Genomic DNA, 23,205 nt, shown 5'->3' with positions numbered 1-23,205 from the left:
TAAATAATTCATAGTGGTCTCTCGAAAAAAAATCAAAGATCATTACTTGGAACCTCCTTAGATTTTCTACAAACCAAATCCCGATAGTATATTCTCTTTGACCACCGTGACTCTACTGTGCACACTTTGATCAACCCCGATTGCTCTTGGATGCATCAATATATAAGCTCAGTGAGGAAGATGAAGGGGAAGGGGCACCCCTTCATCTCCTTGACGTTTACAACAATGAGGGAAACGAAGGGGAAGCGATGCCTCTTCGTTTCCTTAACGTCTAATATTTCTCATTCGTCCAAGTCAATGCATAAAGGTTATATGGTCACAAAGACCATGCAAATCACATAGACTATGAGATGATTATGTCACAAGGCCAGAGCAAAACATTAATTGGTCACAAAGATCAAATAAGTCACATAAACTATATGATAATCAAGTCACGAAGACAGAGTAAAATTAATTAGTCACAAAGACCAAATAAGAGCAGCTATTCCATACATTCGGGAAATTGGTTCGTGCGACAACAAGCACACTGAGCATTCATTGCTAAGAAGATTGTTACACCTTACATAGTTGCTCTATAGAACGAATCAGAGACATCAAAACTTGTCTTTACCCTAGATTAAATTATTTACATCAATATGAATATTTCTAATCCCACATAATGACTATTATGTCAAGAGCATCTTCAACAACTCCAATCAATACAATTATTCACAATTACATTTTATGTATTGAACTAAAAAATGTAACTAGTACCAGTGAATAAATGTCACAGATGTAAATAAATCTTAATATTCTTTTTTAACTAGAATACATTCATTCTAATCAGTCACTTTCCTAGTTATGCTCCATAGATCGAATCACCCATACTCAATAGGAAACATGCTAGAGTAGCATACACTAATCAGAACTTCAAGAAGACAGCTAAATAGTCACTTAGGGTAAGGTTGAGATTAACTTATGATCTCAAGGATCTCACATAGTAGAGAAGCAGAGATCTATTCTCCTACTACCCTTCTTGTCACCATAGCAAATGTGGTATGAATCACATGCTATGATATTATTCTTTTTACTAAAAAGAGCGCATGTTTTTTCTAAAATTTAACATCATACAAATTTTGATTTAGACATACATAATGTCTAATCCTGAATTCAACATATGAATTCCAATATGACCTTAAGCATATTCAGTAAATGGTAGATTTATTTACTCTAATCATTACATAAATGATCTTATTTTAACACAATTATTAAGACAACCTTAACTTATGAGTATGTCTCTATTTACAGCTACATAAGATGTCCCATAAGTAACGATCTTACCTCTATTTATACTTAACAAACAAAGATGATTGTCTATGTGAGTGGACTAATCTCAATCTGCTAACATGCTTATCGAGACTTTTATTCGAATGTAACAAAGACATATACACTGAATAGCTTATGACATTTTCATTTATCTAAATGTCTTTATAATATGTTACATTCTTCGAAGTCCCAAAGACTTCACATGTCCCTGAAATGACTCTTTAGTCAATGGCTTAGTAAAAGGATCGGCAAACATATTTCGTGTATGGATGTACTCAAGAATTATCTTTTTCTTGTCAACAATATCCCTTACAAAATTATACTTAATTTCTATATGTTTGTCTTTGCTATGATATTTGGGATCCTTAGAAAAAGCTATAACAATTTGACTGTCACAGTACACTGTAACAGGACTCCCACTGTCCTCAACAATCTTCAAATGCTTCAGGAACCTTCTTAGCTAGACAGTCTCTTGCACAGCCACTACACAAGCCATATACTGAGCTTCCATTGTTGACATGGCTACACAAGCCTGCTTCTTGCTATTTCATGAGATTGCACCACCATTCAGCAAGAATGTATAGCCATATGTGGATTTTCTGTCATCAAGGTCTCTTGCCCAATCTGCATTTGTGTAGCCACTCAGGCTCATATTTGATCCTTGGAAATATATGCAATAATTTGTTGTCCCTTTAAGATATATGAATATCCTCTTTACCTCTTTCTAGTGTCTCGATCCTAGGTTTGACCAGAAATGACTAACTAAGACAACAACATAACTTATATTAGGGTGAGTACACAACATAGTGTACATTAAACTACCAATAGCACTGACGTATGATTTTTTTTCATTTCGACTTTTTCTTCAAGAGTCTTGGGATACATACTTTTGCTCAAAACAGTACCTCTTGCTATAGGTGTCTGTTTAATGTTGCAATCTAATATATTGAAGTGTTGTAGCATCTAGTGATATAAGCTTCTTGAGACAGACTCAAAAATCTTTTTGATCAATCTTTAATGATCTTTATTCCTAAAATGCACTTTACTTCTCCCATATCTATTATGTTAAATTATGATGAAAGTCATGATTTGACTTCTATTACACACTTTATATCACTTCCATCTATTAGCATATCATCAACATATAATGATAAAATGATAAACTTTCCTTTTTTCCTTTCTTAGGTAAACACAATGATCCTCATTAATCACTTCAAAACCATAATATAAAATGACTTCATTAAAGCTTATGTTCCATTGTCTTAACACTTGCTTTATCTCATATATAGACTTCTTAAGTCTACATACTCTATTTTCTTAGCCTTCAGTAATGTAACCTTCTATTGTACCATATAGATTTCTTCATCAAAATTACCATTAAGGAAAGCTGTTTTCCAATCCATTTGATGTAATTCCATGTCAAATTATGCTACTATAGTTAGGAAGACACGTATTGATACAAATTTCACAACTGGGGAGAATGTCTCTTCAAAATCAATACCCTCCAGTTGGGTACATCCTTTTGCAACTAAACGAGCCTTGTATCGATTAATCGATCCATCTTGTTTCCTCTTTACTTTGAGAACCCACTTATTCCCAATAGCTCTTCGGCCCAGAGGAAGATCAACTAAATCTCAAACTCAATTCTTTCTCATTGACTCCATCTCCTCATCCATTGTAATTTTTCATTTTTCTCTTACTAAGCTTCTCAAATTTTCCTCAATTGTCCGAGGTTCCTCATCGTCAATTAAGAGAATCATCAATACCTCATTCTCAATGTCAAACCTTCTCCGAGGAATAATCTGATGACTACTTCTTCATGACTATTGAGAAACTGACTCATTCAGTGGTAAATTACTCCCGCTAGGTTGACTAGATTCCAGCATCTCCTAATTTATTCATAAAGAAATATTATCCTCCTCCTCTATCTCATATAGAGGAATAGTCTTATCAACTTCACCTCGTGTTGGAAATTCAGTTTCAAGAAAAGTAACATCTCTTGACTCTATTTAAGAGATGATTCCATCTTGTCGCTCACCAATGAAGACATTAAAAGATCGAAAGATGCAATGGGGGGGGTGAATATCACACGTTAAAAACTTTTCTTTTATCGTAAAGATAAATTAAGATAAGCAGCGGAAAATAAAGACACATTTCGGTTACTTGGTTCGAAGCCTAGGTCAACTCTTACTCCAAGACTCACGATCCTTGATCACACTGATGGACAATTCACTAAAACCCCTCTTTCCGAAACCTCCGGAAAGAAGCAATTTGTACAATGAAATGTGTAAGATAGTAACAACCTACTATCTTACTTAAAATTAAGTACAAAGAAAGCTAACTAAAAATATACCAACACTAGATAGAAGATGGAGCTCAGTCGGTACTTCTTGGATGGAGCAGCAACTTTATTGAAAATGAGTAGTAGAGTAGTAGCATGAACAACAACTTTGCATAGAGATAAACTGATAACAAATACACTGCCTCAGACCTCAAGCTCCCCTTTTATAAGCATCGTTTAGTTAACTGATAAACATATCGGTCGACTGATTAGTTCGGTCGACCAAACCACCTATCGATCGACTGATCATGCTCCCTTCCTTCTTTGCTGAGATCTAATCTTCGCACATTTAATGAACTTTAATGGTTTGATCGATCGATCCCTTTTTTCGGTCGATCAAACAGTAAATTTCCCTGTTTGTCGAGATTCACACTTAATGCATCATTAATGGAGTGATCGTTCAGTCAACCGATCCCTGTGTTTAGTTCACCGATCAGGCTAGCTTCCATCTCTGCTTCTAATCATTCTGATCTATGTCACATCTGCATGGTTTGGTCAACTGATCCATAGGTTCAGTCGATCGATCAGTCACTTTACCAAACATTGCTTTGACTGATCTCTGGTCCTAATCAACTTGGTTCGGTCGACTGAGCCTGGTGTTCGATCGATCGATAAACTTTGGTTCCTGCAAAACAAAGTTAGAACGAAAGCTCTTGTAAAACAGAGTTAGCATAGTAATATAGTAAGATGCATGAGTAGTAATAAACAGTAAGATTGTCTTGATCTCAACTTGGAAACCTTTCCGGTTTCTTCAGTTGGATCAGCGACCTAGAATTTATTCCTTCCCGGAACATATCCTCACTGTCGCTCTTCTCCAGTCGCTTACCTCAACCTACCTGCCAAACATTAGTTCTCTAGATATATTTGGACTTTGCTGCTTAGCATCGAATCAACCCACCAAGACTTTCCCTCGATCTTCAGTCCTCCAAACCTGTCGAGCTTCTCTGCCAAGTGTCAGATCCTCTCGACCCACTTGGGTTTCCTGCCTGGCTTCCATAATCTACTAAGTCTTTCCTGCCTAGCCGCAACTAGGGCTTTTCCGGTTGAGTAAATAACCTGCACACTTAGTCAACTTGTTAGATTACAACAAGACTTAACTTGAACCTTTGACAACATCAAAACTCAGGTTTAATTCTGGTGTACCCTGTACCAACAATCTCCCCATTTTTGATATTTGACAACTAAGGTTCACAGTTAAATTAATAACATATGCAAAGATAAGTAAATAAGTAATTTTTACTTAACTCTCCCACTAAGTTTATAACTCCCCCTGAATTCACTATCTCTCTCATTTTAACACACATCAAAAATAAGATAAATAAAACTAAAAAGTTAGAACCATTAAAAAAGTTAGAAACATGATTTTGAAAATAAGGTTTGGAGAAAAAAATTTAAGCAAGTTTTCAAGATATTTAAAAAGTAGACCTTTAAAAACTTATAAAGATTCATTCTAATGATAAATTTTGAAAGTATTTTTTTTTTTTTTTTGAAGAAAAAGTTGAAAAGAAGTTTGAAAATATGTAAAGTCAAATAAAAAAAACTGAAAGTAAGATTGAATATTTGTTAAAGTTAATTTTTGAAAATTTGTTAAATTGTAAATTTGTTAAGGTAAAAGTTTTAAAAATAATTTTAAAAATTTGATAAGTTAAATATTAAAAATTTGTTAAGGTAATTTTAAAAATTTGTTAAAGTAAAGGTTTTAAAAATAATTTTGAAATTTTTTTAAGTTAATAATTTTAACAATTTGTTGAATTAAAAATAATTTTAAAAATTTGATAAAGAGAAAAAAATTTTGAAAGTGAACTTGAAAATTTGTAAAGTTAAATTTGAAAATAACTCTTAAGATAAAAAAAATTAATGTGAGTTTAAAAATTATAAAGATTTGAAAATAATTTTTAAAAAGATTTTGTAAAGATAAAGTTTGAAAATTTTGAAAATATGTAAAGAAGAAAAAAATTTAAAATACTTTTAAAAAATTGAGAAAATGATATTAACTCTCTCCTTAAAACTGATAAATACTTACAAGTCCAAGCATAATTTTATTAAAAAACTAGAAATATGTCCTTATGATGAAATATCCAACAACTGCTGAATCAGGTTGGTGAATTTAAGTGTGTGATTTGAACTAGTTTGTCACTAGCCAGATTACCCAAATTGATCAATATATATTGTTTAAAGCCTAGATTTATAGCGATGCACTAACATAAGCATCTAAAATCTTAGGCTAAGTCCTAAGCATCCCACACCGTTCTATATTTCAAAATATACAAGTAAGGTAATCTACTGTGCTTGTGAGATTTTGGCTACTAAAACTATAGGAACATGCATTTCTATGGTAAGACCTAGGCTACTCCAAAAAGATAAAATATTTTGAAATCTAAAAATAAATTTTGAAAGGATAATTTTAAAAATATAATTTTGAAAAACTAATTAATAATAATTTTTGAAAAAAAGTAATAAAGAAAAAGACCTATTCTATAAAGCATATGCATAACTCAATTTAAGAGCGGATTAAAAGTCACAAAAATAAAGATTACCCATAACTAACAAGTTCGAAATACATGCATAGTCATAAGTGTATCAAAATAGGTATCTAGTCTCAAAAGTCACTCATCCTCGTCATCATCTGCAGCACGAAGATAGTCAAACATCCTACCCTGCTCCATCTCAAAAGCATCAGCTCGATCAGTCATCTCTTACCGAAAATCCATAATTTATCCTTGGAGAGAGTTATACTGATCGGTCATTTTGGTTTCTAAGGAGTAGAACTGTCCAAAAATATCGTCTTGAAGATGACTAAAAAAACACTGGTAAGTGGAGGAGGTGCGTAAGAGCTGCCCTGAGCAGCATTAAAAACAATGTGTCAATGCAAATCCTGGATCAAAAGGCTGTTGATGGTGCTCCTCAACCGCAATTGGCTCCTCCATAGCTATGTCTTCCTCGGCTACAATTGGAACGTATCGTGGATGGGTCCATTTATACACAAGTTCGTTTGTGCTAGTCCTAATCCCAGCCAAAGACAACTACCTAATCCTAACAAGATCAAAATTAGACAACTTGATCAATTCACCGTGATGAACTCTTACCCCTAGAGAAGCAATATAAGCAGTGAAAACGTGGCACTAGATCATGTGAACTTTATTTGAGGTGTTGTAACCCGAATAGTAAATAATATATTTGAACACCCGGTAACCCAAGTCGAAGTCTAGTTGGTGTCTTAGTGCGTACATTAGAAAAAGATGTATTGGACATAAGACTCCCTAATCACTAGACAATAGAGGATGAATGCAAGATACAACCATCTTATAAAGGACGTTGTCATTCAGACTAAGTGGTACAGTGGACATCTTTTTGGGATGTGCCCCCTTAAAGAAATCGGCATACATAAGATTAAGAGTAAGATGAGCAAAAGGAGCGGGCAGTATGTTAGGAAGAGAAGCACTGAAAAAGATGCAGTTAACAGAAAGTCTAATTCTCAAAAATTTGAGAAGGATATCAAAAATTTGAGAAGGATATCAAGGTCAAACAACATATCCCTTATTGTGACTCTAGTTTTATAATGATGGGAGTCAATTTCACATAAATTATGATAAAATTCAGAACACATAATAGGGTTATATGTCTGTCGACAGAAGATAATGCTATCAAGTTAAAAATGTTGAGTAATGTCGATGACCTTAGGATAATAAATTTGATAGAAAGAAAGATCCAGACAACGAGTCCCTATAACATTTTTTATTAGGGAAAGATTGACATAGATCTTCAGTTGAGAATCTAGGGTCCTGACTGAGATTTAAGAAGTTAGCCTCCAATTGCGCAGTTGTATGACGCTTTTCACTATTATTAAAGGAATGACATAAATAAATCGTAAATACATATAGAAAGAAGGTTCGTAAAGAAATTACCGAGGTATTGTTGCATTCTAAGGAAGGCTTTAAATTGTGAAATAGACTTGGAAGGCATAGAAGGAGAAGAAGGTGAGGGGAGAGTGGGATGAGACTCGGCTTCTGCCGAGAATCGTATTTATAAACTACGATCGGTCGACCAATAAGGGGTTCGGTTGATCGATCCCTTAAAACATGACATTTCTGACCAATTTGGTTGGTGTTCGGTCAACCGAACCTATTTTAATCGATCGATAAATTGAACCTGATAGAATTTTATGCACTAGATGAGGCTAAAATTAGGTATTCGGTCGACTGAACCAGTGTTCGGTCGACCGAATAATTGAAAATAGGCTCAAATTTAGGCGATGAAGTTATGTTTTTGGTCGACCGATAATTGAGTTCGGTCGACTGAACATATAATTTCTTGACTTGTCTAGTTCGGGGCGTAATTCTGAGTTAAATACGGGGTTTGATCGACCAAACCTAGAGTTCAGTCGACTGAACCGAGTTTTTTTTTTTTTAAAAAAAAGATTTTTAGTTAAGTTTTAATTAATAAATTTATTTAAGTTTTAAATCTCAGATTTAGATTTAAGTTAAGTTCAAAAATTTTAAGGTAGATCAAATTAATGTTAGATTTAAGTTTTAATTAAATTTTAGATTTAATTTTAGTTAATTAATTTTAGATTGAATTTAATTAAGTTTTTAAAAGATTTAAGTTCAAGATTAATTAAAATTAATTTAATTTAAAATTAAGTTTTAAGTTGACTTTAATTAAGTTTAAAATTTAAGGTTTTAAATAAATTTTTAAGTAGATTTTGAAATAATTATGTTTGAAAATAATTAAGTTTTTAAATAAATTTTTAATTAAGTTTTTTTAAAAAATAATTTTAATTAAGTTTTTAAAATAATTAATTTTTTTAAAATAATTTAATTAAGTTTTTGAAATAATTTAATTAAGTTTTTAAAATAGTTTTAATTAATTTTTTAAAATAATTTTAATTAAAATTTTTAAATAATTTTAATTAAGTTTTTATAATAATTAATTTTTTTGAATAAATTTAATTAAGTTTTTAAAATAATTAAGTTTTTTTAAAAATAATTTTAATTTTTTTTAAAACAATTTTAATTAAGTTTTTTAAAAATAATTTTAATTAATTAAGTTTTATAATTAAATAAGATCAATAATTAATTAAATTTAATAATTAATTATATGTAATTAATTATATGTAATTAAGTTATTAATTAAGTTTAATTAATTTTTAAAAATGATTTTCAAATTACTTTTGATTAAAAATTTTGAAAAAGGTTGATGAACCCATGTTAAATTCAAACTTAGATTTGGATTAATCAAGTAAGCTTCCTAAGTATAAGTTTTCAGTTAGTGGCTATGCATACAGTCTTCTTGTGTATCAACGATAGACCACTTTGTGAATACTTTCTAAATTAGTCCTGCCCAAAAAACTTAATACTATGTTTTGGTCTAATTAGCCCATGTTTGACTGGGATGGTTTCGGTCAAATCCACTAAGTCTAGTGCACAAGGTAGAATACACAAGATTCAGCTTAGACATGCCTCCGAGAAAGCTTTCTTGACATACTATCATCCCAATCCATTCCGATGCTATGTTATTAGGGTTCGGTAAACCATTTTAACTAACCATTTTAAGAAGAAAGTAAACCTAATCCTAAGAATGCAAAATTAATTAATTAAGTTGGTTGAACAATTTTTCTGTTTGCTCCCTCTGAGTCATAGCTTAGATATGGTCTATCTAAGTAGTGATTTTGACTCTTAGGGATCAAATGAAGATTTGGGTTTAGGGTTTAGGGTTTGGTTAAGTATTTTATTGGAACTCATGCTTGGACTTGACTTCTAATATTTTGACTAATTAAAGACAGGTATGGTTTGTTGATTTTGTTTATATATAGCCAAGTCCCGATTTATTGTACACGGCTCGTTGTGACCCAAGTGCCCTGTTTAGACACTTGGATCCCAGTTCAAACTTTTCCAACGTTTTCTTGAGTCGCTCGGCTTGACCTTTCAAGTTGAAATTTTCTTCCTCAAGTTTCACAACTTGAGTTGAAGTTTTGACTTGAACTTTGTTAGTCGAGTTACTCAAGTTAACTTACTCCTTAAGGTGGTTAATTTCCTTAAGTAGCAAGTTATTTTATTTTTCAGATTTTATCAATTTTTTAAATAGACATTTGACTACTTTAAGTAAATTTGACTTTGAATAAAAGGTTACCATATTAGGACCTTCAGAAACGGATATGGATCCGTGGCTTCTCTCGGATTCGGTGTCGGTCTCAGACTCGTACTCTTCCTCGAACTCAGAATCTTCATTTCTTGCCATAAGAGTAAGATGACTCAAGTGCTTCGGTTCTTCCGCATCGAACTCCTCAGAAGATGACTCGTCCCATGTCGCTTTGAACACCTTCTTCCTTCTTATTGATTTTGATTTTTCTTCCTTCTGATTAGGGTATTCCTTTTTGAAATGCCCTCTCTTGTTGCATCCATAACAAATCATTTCTGATTTGTTTTGTGTCTGGTTGGTTGGTGTCTTCTTGGTGCTTCTTTTGAACCTCCTTTTTGTTCATAGTTTTCTAACCATGTTGACTAGCTCCTCTTTATTTGTTGAGTCTGAGTCAGACTCACTTTCTAGTTCATCCTTGATACTAGTCTTCATTTCATTTCTTGATTCTGCATACAATGCAATTCCTTTCTTGACTTAACTCAAGTTAAACTATTCGTATAATTCTAATTCACAAAAAAGTTCATCTAACTTAAGAATGGAAAGATCCCTTGAAACTTTGTATGCATCTGCTATTGATGCTCATAAAGTATTTCTCGGGAAGGCATTTAGTGCGTACCTTATCGTGTCACGATTCTCCAGGTTGTGTCCGATTAGATGCAGACCATTGAGAATATCCTTTATTCGAGCATGTAGTTGCGTGGCCATCTCTCTGGGAAGCATTGATGTGCGTAGATTATATACACTTTTATGCATGTTTTGATGCACATTCACATACTTTACACATTCTTTATTTATGCATTTTTATACCTCTTGTCTTACTTTCAGTATAATTACTCTTATTTGTTTGAAGATCTGCTCTTTGTGTATTTTCTATTTATAGAAGTCAAATTTGAAGAGAAAACGATGTTCATGGTCATTCCGGACAACAAACGAAGGAAAATGACACTAGTCGTGTGACCCTACACAGTCGTATCAAAGAAGCAAGGAGGAGGATGACTCTGGCCGTGTGAAGCCACACGACCGTGTGGCTTCACCAGAGAAGGAGCAAGGCACGACTGTGTGAACCCACATGGACGTGTCAACCCACCAGCAACAACTAGAGCATGGTTGTGTGGATCGACACGGTTGTGCAGCATTTCCAGAGAGTAAGAAGACCTCGGTTGTGTGACCCACACGACCGTGTGGCCAAGCAGAAGAGAAGAAGAGCATAGTCATGTGAATCTACACGACTGTGTAGCCCACAGAGCCAAAGCAGAACACTGTCGTGTGAACCCACATGGTCGTGTCACCCTGGCTGAGAGCAAGAAGAAGGAGGTCGTGTGGAGGCCACACTGCTGTGCCACGGGCCGTGTGGTGCCCGTGCCCTTCTCTATAAAATGGGGTTCTTCCCCTTTCTAGGTAGGAAGGCTCTCCATTTGGGGAGATCTGTCTTGGTGCCAATCCTCACCTTCTCCGACCTTTATCTGACGATCTGAGTCCATCTCCATCTCTGCATTGACTCTAGAAGCTCAGGATTGGATCCAAAGATCACTCAACACCATTGGATAAGCATTTCTTTTCTCTTCTCTTCAATTTGGGATTTGAATGCTTGTGATCTTTATATCTTTGGATCTCTATCTTAATGCCATAGAGTAGATCTTTTGTTCTAAGATTAAGGGAGTAGTTGTGTGTGATTTGATGTAAGAACTCATGGATATGTCAATTTCCTATCTAAATGATGTTAGCATATTTTGTATCTATTTGATCTTATGTGAATTCATGTGTTTGGACTCAATTATCATGTTCGATTAAATGTTTGTATGTGCTTGTGGATCCCGTAGAGGGATGCCCTATATCGTATGACCGAGGGACGCTAGTGACAGGCAGATCCCGCTAACAGATGTCTAGGGTGTCATCTTGAAAGGAGAAGTAGGTCTCCACAAGGAAGTGGGATGGTTGAATGCAATTATCACCTTCATCTCTATGTACATTGAGTAGTGCATGTGTTTTTGTGTTGTATGATCGAGGGACGCTAGTGACAGGTAGATCCCACTAACGGAATTTATAGGAATCATACCTATTTGATTGCTAGTGATGTTGATCTAAGTCCTTTGCCGGTTATCCTCTGCAGGGGAGAACTGGCAACTTCCTACATATGCATGTGGATTGAGGATGTGAATTGGTGAACCATGTTATATTGATGAATATCACAATGAAACTGAACTCCTAGAACTCTCACAAAAACCAAGTTCCTGATTTATTTTTCTTATTCTAAGTCTTGTTTCTTTACTTAATACCCTTCTTGTTTTAGACAATTGTTTAGCTAAGTTTTTGTGAGACATCGTTAGTGTTTATAACCAGTCCCTATGGGTTCGATATCTTTTATTACTAACGGCGAAACCGTGCACTTGCGATATCGTAACAAGCATTTTAATATTGAATATGTTATTTAATAGTAAATCTCTTTTATTTACCTTAGATTCGTTAGTTCCTTCGTGCAACTTTACAAGATGGTCCCAGAGTTCTTTTGCATTTTCGTAAGGCCCGACTGGTTCAGGTCTTCCATGGTCAGGCCGCACTGTATTATGTCAATTGCTTTATAGTTTAGTTGCATCTTTTTGATCATCGGGGGACTCCAATCTTGTGGTTCTATCACCTTTCCATCTACCATCGAGGGAGTGTATCCTTTGAGTATGGTGAACCAAAGTTCAATGCTAGATTTGAGGTAGCATTCCATTCTGTTCTTCCAGTAACTGAAGTCTCCCCTTTGAATATTGGAGGGCGGATGGTGTTGTACTCTTCTTGTAAAATACGACACCCAAATAATAATTAAATAATAAGGTTAATGGACGAATAATCTTATTGGAATTTTTTTAGGAATTTATAGAAATTTTCTGGGAATTAGTTGGAGCTCGTATGATGTATTATAAGAGGATCAATTATTGGGTCAAGGGAAAGTCTGTTTAAGCTACCTCATTTAAACGAGGAAATGTTCAATTTTCTTAAATATTTCTTTTTTCCTTTTATTTGCTTTTCCTATGCCCTATATCTCCTCTCGCTGAACCCTTCTCTTCATCTCGCGACGCTGCCACCCTCTCCTCCTTCGCCGAGCCTTTCCTCCCCAACCCATCGCTGATCTTCTTCCCTCTCGAGCCACAGTCGTCGACTCTCTCCTCACACAAGCACCACATCCACCACAGTTGTAGGATCGAAAAGAATTTAGATATCTCCACAATGGTATGATATTGCCCACTTTGGGCCTAAACATTCATGGTTTTACTCTTGGGCTCTACCCAATGTTAGAGTGTATACTAAAAGCTTAGCTTTTGTAAACATTTATTTTAAAATAAAGAATCACATTGATCAAAAACGTCTACATTTATATGCTAAGTGTAGTTGTTTAATTAATTTATATTGTAGATAACATGGTGTGTGGTGTCACACATAGAAGATCATGTTATCAGTTCCTTATAAATTATAAATAGTAGCTCACGACCGAGATGGAAAGGAACAAACCATCAGAACAGTCGTAGTGTAATTAGGTATTAGTTTATCTTGACTATATAATTACACTAGTACACTTAGAGTGTATTGAGTAGGACCATTGAGGCAGTTTATTTTTATACTGACTAAATAAAAGAACAAGATCTTAGTTATTATGGAAGTGTGTGCTCTTAATCCTAATATAATGACAAGCATATATATTTAATATTTATTTCTTTAATTTATCAATGGGTGAGATTTAGTTCGATAAATCAAAAGTCCGATAAGTTGGGAAATGATATTACTTATAGTGTGTGTTGTTGATTATAAAAAGGAACTCTGTCTTAGTAATCTAGGTTGATAATGTCCCCAAGAGGAGCTCATAAGGATTATCATGTTAAACCTTGCAGGTGGACTTAGTCCAACATGATGATAAGGTTGAGTGATACTACTCTTGGACTAAGACATTAATTAAAATGAGTTGTCAGTAACTCAATTAATTAGTGGGCATCCGATATCTTAAACATAGGGAGATTAACACACTCATGATAAGAAAGAATCCATAATGTAATTTGGGATTGATGCGGTAGTGCAATAATAACTCTCTAGTGGAATGAGTTATTATTGATGAACTTAAGTTGTGTGTTCGGGACGAACACAGGATACTCGAGCTCATCGGGAGGTCAAAACCAATTTCTCCTCTAGGTTCTTGTCGTAGCCTCATTAATGCCTCATATCCACCCATGAAAAGCCTATCTTGGTGTTCAAGAGAGGGGCCGACCCAAGACTTGGTGACTAAGCCAAGGGCCAACCACTACCTTCTCAAAGGAGGCTGGCCACAAGTAATTTGAAGGGGGTCGACCACATAATTCAAATTAAGAGGAGTGTTTTGAATTTTTAAAATCTTATCTTTGTAGATATCTACAAGTTTTAAAAGAGATATTTTAAAATTATAAAACTTTTCCTTATTTGAATTAGGTCACATGGTTTAAAAGAAAGTTTTAAAACTTTCCTTTTTTAACCATCCACATGGTTTTTAAAAGAGAGTTTTAAATTTGAAACTTTCCTTTTTTATAACCATGATAAAAAAGGGAATTTTAGAAGAGATGTTTTAAATTTTAAAACTTGGTCTTAATTTTTAGAACTTTCCTTTTTTAAACATCACATTAGGAAATTAAAGAGAGCTTGTAAAATTTTATAAGAGCTTTCCTTCTTTGCTTATAAAATTTTTACAAAATATTTTTCTCCCTCTTTATAGGGGTCGACCACCCTTGCTTGGTGTCCAAGCGACACCAAGCACGGGGCCGACCATTAAAAGAATAAAAGAGGAGGAAAAGGAAAATAAAAGGAGAAAAGGAAATCAAGGGGAAGATTTTAATTTTTGTAAAAAATCTTTCCATATTTACCTTGGGCAAATATTATAAAAGAAGGGGAGGAGAGGCCTCATGATGTATCAATTCTTATTCTCTTGCTTGTGCTCTCTCTTGTGGCCGGCCCTCTCCCCTTTCTTTTCTCCTTGCTCTCTTTTGTTCCTTGGTGGTGGTTGTGGCCGAAACTTAGAGAAGGAGGAGGAGCTTTTGGGTGGTGTTCATTTTGGAGGTTCGTCGCCCACACGACGTCCAAAAGGAGGCGAGGAATACGGTAGAAGATCAAGAGGTTGTTGCATACAAAGAAAGGTATAACTAGTAATTATTTTCCGCATCATGCTAGTTTTTCTTTGTATGAATTCCAAACACAAGAGGCATATGATTCTAGAGTTTCGAATTTGTGATTCGAGTTTGTGTTTTTTTTTCGAATTTGTGATTTGATTATTCTTTTTGGTTAAACCTAGAGTTATATAAGGAAATTAAATATTAGATTTCTTTAAAAGGCTTTGTCTAGGCGGTGGTGGATGATCTCATACCCAAGAAGGACTAGTGCCTCGCCATGCAGTCCTGGAAGCCAATTTTGGAAATGAATATTTAATTAAATTTATAACATAGGTGAATTTGGATCAATAATGTTAAGCATCATTTGCGATCCAAATCTAAACCATTAAGAACAGATAAGTTAAATTTGGAATCAATAATGTTAAGTTCTGTTTACGATTCTTAATTTAATTTCTAAAGAACACAATAGGTTGTTTAGGAAAGGTTCGACACTTGTACAAAATTTTTGTACAGTGAAACCGGAACGATCTTCCTAGGACCAATCAACAATTGGTATCAAAGCTAGGGTTTGCCTCTGTGTGTTTTGGTTTTCAGTTTAATTATGCACATATCATACATAATTTAGGCAGGATAATAGTAGGATGTGCTAACTCTATGGTTACAAGCTCCAACTATTATGACTTACAGATATTGTGTGTGATTGGACCCTTGGACATGTCAAGGGCATTTTATTGTGTGTGCGTGATTGTAATATTAAATACAGCAGGAGCTGTATTAGCTATTAGGATTTTACATTTTTGTTTCGATCTAGATTATATGTACATTCTTTTGTGGAATATATGATCGATATATGTAAAATTCTATTTTTATCGCAGATTGTATCCTTGTAAGGCATGGTATTATTGAAGGACCAGAAGCGCAGCGGAAAAAGGAAGCTCGATGGACCCGACGACATGAACCCTAGGACTGGCAGCACGCGAAGGACAGTGATAGAAAAGGCCATAATAGTTGGAAAATAATTTCCATATTTATTGTTTTTATTTACTGTTATGTGTGTGATGTGTGCTTACTAGGTCAAAATTCCTCACCTTAAATAACTAAGTGGGAGAGGGATTTTTTAATAAATTTCACGGTCTCCATTACTGATTTGTAAGTGATGCAAACAAACTTGCGCGTTGGCTCTGAGTGCTTTCCTCCATATCGGATGAGTTTGTTTGTGGATCACTAGATCAAACTTCCATTTTTGGATGACTATAGGAAATTAATTATAAGCGTGTGATCTTTCCCATCGGAAGGGACACAATCTTATTTAATAGACTAAGTGTCAAGTAATGGTATACACTTAGGCACGTATAATAGTATCCTCCCCATCGGAGTCACTGCTATTATTTGTGTGATCGAAGGAAAATCAACTATTAATTTTATTTGTCATAAAGTTAGGTTGACATGTATAAAATTAATGGGTAAAATCTCCTCTTACAAATGTTTGATTTTGTATACATCCACACTATTGTGGCATGCAAAATTCAAGGTGATTTGAGGTGTTGGTTAATTTAAATAGTATTATTTGATGAATCAATATTATTTTAAATTAAGAGTCTTGACCAAAGTTTATTTTGTGATTCTTAGGATGACTTTCAACTCATTGGCCATCATACTAAAAGAGAACAAATTTACTGGTCTCAATTATATAGATTGGAAAAGAAACCTGGGCATTGTCCTAATTGCTGAGGGCTATAAGTTTGTACTATCAGAGGAGTACCCTAATGTGTCTAATGGTGAGTCTACCCAAGAGGAGATTGAGAATCATAGGAAATAGGTAAAGGCAGATGAGATGACGCGGTGTTACATTTTGGCTTCAATGTCAAATGTGCTGCAACATCAGCATCAGGATTTACCAACAGCTTATGATAGAATGAACAATCTCGAGGATCTCTTTGGTCACCAGGATCAGGCCGCTAGGCAAGAAGCTATGAGAAAGTTAATGACAGCCACCATGACAGAGGGGACTCCTGTAAGGGATCATATCTTAAAGATGATGACTTATTTGAACGAAATACAAATCCTAGGAGGAGAAATCGATGGGGAAACCTAGATCGATATTATTCTCCAGACACTACCCAGAAGTTTTGAGCATTCCCGCCTGAACTATAATATGAATAAAAGGATGTATTCATTGGCGGAACTGCTGACAGAACTTCAGGCAGCAGAAGGGTTATTTCGTCATAATTCTCAGATTCACTATGCTGAAAATGGTTCTACTTCTAAGTCGAAAGGCAAGAAGAAGAAGAAACAGACTGTTTCAGTAAAGAAGGTGAATAAACCTCAAGGTACAAGACAAAAAGCTGGAATGAAGAAGCCGAAGGGCAAGTGCTTTATCTGCAAGCAGTCAGGATATTGAAAGGCAGACTGTCCTCGTAGGAAAGAGAACAATAAAGGTATATCTCATGCTCTAGTAGTTGAAACATGTTTAGCGGTGTTACCTACCAGCACCTGGTGTGTAGATACAGGAGTCACTGATCATGTCTGCAACTCTTTGCAGGGGTTCCAGGAAACCCGATGACTATTTGAAGGAGAGATAATCGTCTACATGGGCAATGCTACTAAGGTGGCGGCTGTTGCAGTGGGAGATGTCTATTTATCTTTTGATAGGAATAGAAGTTTGGTTTTAAGAAATTGTCTTTATGTACCCAGTTTCAGAAAGAATTTAATTTCAGTTTCTAAACTGTATTTGGATGGATATTCTGTTTCTTTCAATAACAATATGGTTATAAAGAGAAATAGAGTTATTATCTATTCTGGTGCATTGATTGACAATTTATATACTTTAAATCCAATTTCTTCCACAAAGCAACAAATAGAAATTAATAATACATCTTCTAATTCCAATAAGAGAAAGGAACCTTTGAAGATGAACCAAACATATCTTTGGCATCTAAGGTTTGGTTATATTAATTTAAATAGGATTCAAAGGCTTATGGCTGATGGACTCTTGGGTTCATTAGCGGTGGAAAACTTTCTAACCTATGAATCTTGCTTGGAAGGTAAAATGACCAAGAGACCTTTTAAGGCCAAGGGGTATAGAGCCAAAGATGTGTTAGAATTAGTTCATTCTGATTTATGTGGTCCTATGTCTATCCAGGTAAGAGGTGGTTTCGAATACTTTGTCTCCTTTATAGACAATTATTCGATATACGGATATATTTACTTGATGCGCCGTAAGTCTGAGTGCTTTGATAAGTTCAAAGAGTACAAGGCTGATGTGGAGAAACGCCTTGGTAAAAGTATCAAGACACTACGATCTGATCGTGGTGGTGAGTACCTCTTAAGAGAGTTTAGGAATTACTTATCAGAGGCTGGGATTCAATCCCAATTGTCCGCACCTGGTACACCCCAACAGAATGGTGTGGCAGAGCGAAGAAATAGGACTCTTATGGAGATGGTTAGATCGATGATGAGTTATTCAGAATTACCAAATTCGTTTTGGGGATACGCTCTGGAAACAGCAGCGCACATTCTGAACTTAGTACCTTCTAAATCAGTATCTTCTACTCCCACAGAATTGTGGAATGGGCGGAAGCCCAGTCTAAGACATATTCGGATTTAGGGTAGTCCAGCACATGTGCTGAAACCAGATGTTGATAAGTTAGAATCTCGTACAGAAGTTCGTGTGTTTGTGGGTTATCCCAGAGGAACGAAAGGTGGTTTATTTTATAGTCCTAAAGGCCAGAAGGTCATTGTTAGCACCAATACCCAGTTTTTAGAAGAAAACTATATAATGGATCACAAGCCCAGTAGCAAAATTGTTCTAGAAGAACTTAGAGAGGACACGTCTACTTCAGTACCAACAGTACAAGATGAAGTACCACAAGAAACTGCAACACGTGTTTCAAATGATGCACAGTTACAACAGTACAAGATGAAGTACCACAAGAAACTGCAACACGTGTTTCAAATGATGCACAGTTACAACAGTACAAGATGAAGTACCACAAGAAACTGCAACACGTGTTTCAAATGATGCACAGTTACTGACAGTGCTTCGTCGTAGTGGGAGGGTTGTTAGGCAACCCGAGAGATTCAAGTTTTTGGGAGAGTCTTCGGACTTGATCTCGGGAAAACATGAATCTGATCCCCGGACATATGACGAAGCACTCCAAGATAAAGATGCAGTATCTTGGCAAAAGGCAATGAATTCTGAAATAGAATCTATGTATTCTAATAAGGTCTGGGAGCTTGTAGAACCACCAAATGGTATAAAAGTCATTGGATGCAAGTGGATCTACAAAAGGAAAAGAGGGACAGATGGGAAGGTAGAAACCTTCAAAGCAAGGCTTGTTGCGAAAGGGTACACTCAGAAAGAGGGAATCGATTATGAGGAGACATTTTCGCCGGTACCTATGCTTAAGTCTATCCGGATACTCTTATCTATTGATGCTCATATGGATTATGAGGTTTGGTAAATTTTTGTCAAGACAGCTTACCTTAACGGAAGTCTTGAAGAAAACATCCATATGAAGCAACCAGAGGGGTTCATTGAAAAAGGCAAAGAGCATCTAGTGTGCAAGCTCAATAGGTCTATTTATGGACTGAAGCAAGCTTCGAGATCTTGGAACATCCGATTTAATGAAGTAATCCAGTCATATGGATTTATTCAATGTCCGGATGAGTCTTATGTATACAAGAAGTGTAACGAAAACGTGGTGGTATTTCTTGTACTATACGTAGATGACATTTTGTTAATTGGTAACAATGTCAAGGTGTTATCAGACGTAAGGGTATGGTTGTCCAAACAATTTGATATGAAGGACATAGGAGAATGTGCACATATTCTTGGGATCAAAGTCATAAGGGATCGCAAGAAAAGGATGTTGTGCCTATCTCAAGCTTCATATATAGATACAATCCTTGCTCGTTTTAGCATGCAAAACTCCAAGAAAGGTTTCTTACCTTTTAGGTATGGAGTTGCTTTATCTAAAGAGATGTCTCCGAAGACATCAAAGGAGATAGAGGACATGAAGGCAGTTCCTTATGTTTCGGCTGTGGGATGCCTAATGTATGCAATGCTATGTACGAGACCGAATATCTGTTTTGTTGTGGGCATGGTTAGCAGATATCAAAATAACCTTGTACAAGGACATTGGACTGCTGTAAAGCATATATTGAAGTACCTGAGAAGGATTAGAGATTATATGCTAGTTTATCAAGCAGATGATTTGCTCCCTGCGGGTTACACGGATTCTGACTTCCAATCAGATAGGGACAATAGTAAGTCTACATCAGGCTATGTGTTTACTTTAGGAGGTGGAGCCATTGCATGGAGGAGTGTTAAGCAGAAATGTGTTTCAGACTCAACCATGGAAGCTGAGTATGTGGCAGCCTCTGAGGCAGCCAAAGAAGTTGTATGGCTTAGGAACTTCCTAATGGACTTAGATGTGATTCCTATTTGCCCAAAATCATCACAATTTATTGTGATAATAGTGGTGCAATTGCAAACTCGAAGGAACCATGATATGCCCTAAATATATTATATTAAATGTCACGAATGGGCTTATCAAATTAACAATTAATATTCCATGAACCCCTTAACTACACAAACATGTTGTAATAACGAGCTCAGGATCGATCTCGAGGAACCAATAGTAGAATGTAATTTAGGATTGTATTTTATTCCTATTTTTGGGGTTTTTAATATAGAAATGGGGGAGTTTAAGCCTTGAATTTAAATCTAACAAATGAAAACACAACAATTAAGAAATTAATCTAATGCATAAATGAAACCTAACTATGTGCCAACAATCAAATCATAACGCATTGTCACCCTACGTCATAATTAAACCATCAACACTCTTAAACTAGTAAAGAAATAATGAGACGCAATTAAAATCTAATCTAAGCATTGAATTAAATCGAGAATGAAATGTTGGATCGAAAGCGCTAGAGGGGGGGTGAATAGCGCTCGTGGCCATTTCGTTCGTTTCGGAATCGTAAAACAATCGAGTAGATAAACACAGCGGAAAAATAAAAGAGCACACGCTAACACAAGTTGGTTACTTGGTTCGGAGCCTGTGGCGACTCCTACTCCAAGGCCAGCGATCGTTGATCGCTTCCGGAGGGCAACAACTATAAGCTCGAAAGTTGTTATTACAAATTAAGTACAATGTAAAAGCAGTAAACAAACTTTATACCGACAACAACATACTGAAAGTTGAAGCTCCGGGTCATGGGGATCTCGTTGCAGCACTTCGGGATCGTCTCGTAAGCATCTTGTAGCAGAAAGATCGCTTGGAAGAAGTTATTCTGAGCTGTTGTTCGAAGTCTCCTTATAAACAGTGCTGGAGGCGCCTCCAAGGCTGTCCGAGGCGCCTCCAACGAGCCGATTCAGCCGCGTAGATCAGCATAGACTCCTTCTGCGCTTATCCTCCTTAAGGCGCCTTAAAGGCCAGTCCAAGGAGCCTTAAACCCCAGCTCCAAGGTGCCTTCAAGTCCATCTAAGGCGCCTCCAGCATTTCTGAACAGCTGGGTTCAGATAGCACCTGAGGCACCTCCAAGCCCCATGGAGGCGCCTCGGACACTGTTCATCCGAGGTCTAAGTTGCTCTTTTGTTCCTACAAATTGTGTTAGTCCCAAACACAAATCCTGCAAAATAAAATTAGCACAGAAATAATACGATCGATATACTTGACAGTCGTTGGACTGTCCGGGTCTGACTTTGGATTTCCAACTGGAAACTCTAGGTCGACCCGACGCCTACTGTTCCCTCTACGGGGAACGCGTCCTCACCTACTCCACTCAAGAGATTTACCTGATGCCAGTGCGATCCTCCAGATCGACTGGACTTTTGCACAGCGTTCGAAGCTTCCGGACTTTCTGCTGGACTTCCGCTTCTCGGCTGGTCCAGTCTTTTACCTGGTTCGCGACACCAGGACTTTCCACCTAGGGTTACCCCCCTAGGACTTTTGCCTGAAGCTCCCGACCCGCCAAGACTATCCGCATAGGGTTACCACCTCCTATGACCTAGGGTTACCACCCCCTAGGGTTTTTCACCTGCCTAACCGCAACTAGGACTTTCCTGAAACACTCAATTAAGTGCATTAGATCACAAGACAACTTAACTTTGAATTCCTTTGCCATTATCAAAACAACGGTCGATCGTCGGATGCTTCCCACACCAACATGAAATAACAAGAAGCATTTAAATCTGATTTAAACATAAATTAAACCCTAGCTTAAAGCTTAAACACTAAACAATTAACCTAATATCAAATAAAACTTAAACTAAGCTTCAACAAGGTAATGAAATGCTAAACTACTTGCTAAAAACAAAACAAACATAAGTGAAATCTATTTAAGCTATAAAACAGTAACAAAATGAACTAAAAAGTAAATCAATCCATTCTCACAATTAATCTATCAAGCAACACACTCTTGCCGTCACACAAGAGTGCCGAAGTCGAGAACACCCAACTCCGGACCTCAGCGGAGAGTCTCTACAGCGTATCAGCTCGAGGATTGCTCAACAGTGCCAACGGACCACCCCCGACACGCTGGAAACATCCAAAACACCATGAATGGCCGAAAATCTGGATTTCTTCAAGCCTTGACCTCTGAAACTGGAAATGAAGCTACGGATTGCGGATTGTGGTCGGATGAAGCTCGGTAATGCCGGAGGACCACCGCCGAACGTCGCTGATGGGAATCGGAGCTCAGATCTGAGGAAACACCCACAAATCTGGTGAAAAAGAGAGATGTCGGGAGAAGAATAACACCGGAGAGAACACCCTCCGATGATTCCAGATGATCGGGACGACGATGCGTTGAAGCTCTGCAATGATGTTGAAGCTTGAAAGAGTTAATCGGAGAAGGAAAGGGTCGGAAATCCCGAAGAAGCCGCGCGCTGGGTCGAAGCTGCACAGAGGAGATCGACGAAGAGAATGTACTATAGCTTCTCTATTTTGAATCAAATCTCAGATCTGATCGGACGACTGGGATGCTTCGGAGCTAAATCAATGGTGAAAGTTTGCCTAAAATATGATCTGGAGGTATTGATCTTGATCTAGGGTCTGGATCTACTCTCCCTTAGGTCGGATCGACCAAATCTTCACTGGATGGTTCAGATCGGCCCAATCTTCGATGAACGCTCTAGATTAATTCGGGCTTGATCAATGGCTGTATGAACTCAGATCTAAATCAAAACCTCTGGATCTTCATCTATATCTGAGATCTCCTCCTCATTAGGTTGGATGGGCCAAATCTTCAATGGATGACTCAGATCTGCTTGATTGTAGATGAACGGTCCAAGTAACTCCA

Source organism: Zingiber officinale, chromosome 10B, assembly GCF_018446385.1.
Source record: "Zingiber officinale cultivar Zhangliang chromosome 10B, Zo_v1.1, whole genome shotgun sequence".
NCBI classification, from domain to species: domain Eukaryota; kingdom Viridiplantae; phylum Streptophyta; class Magnoliopsida; order Zingiberales; family Zingiberaceae; genus Zingiber; species Zingiber officinale.
Note: the sequence above shows the minus strand (reverse complement) of the source record.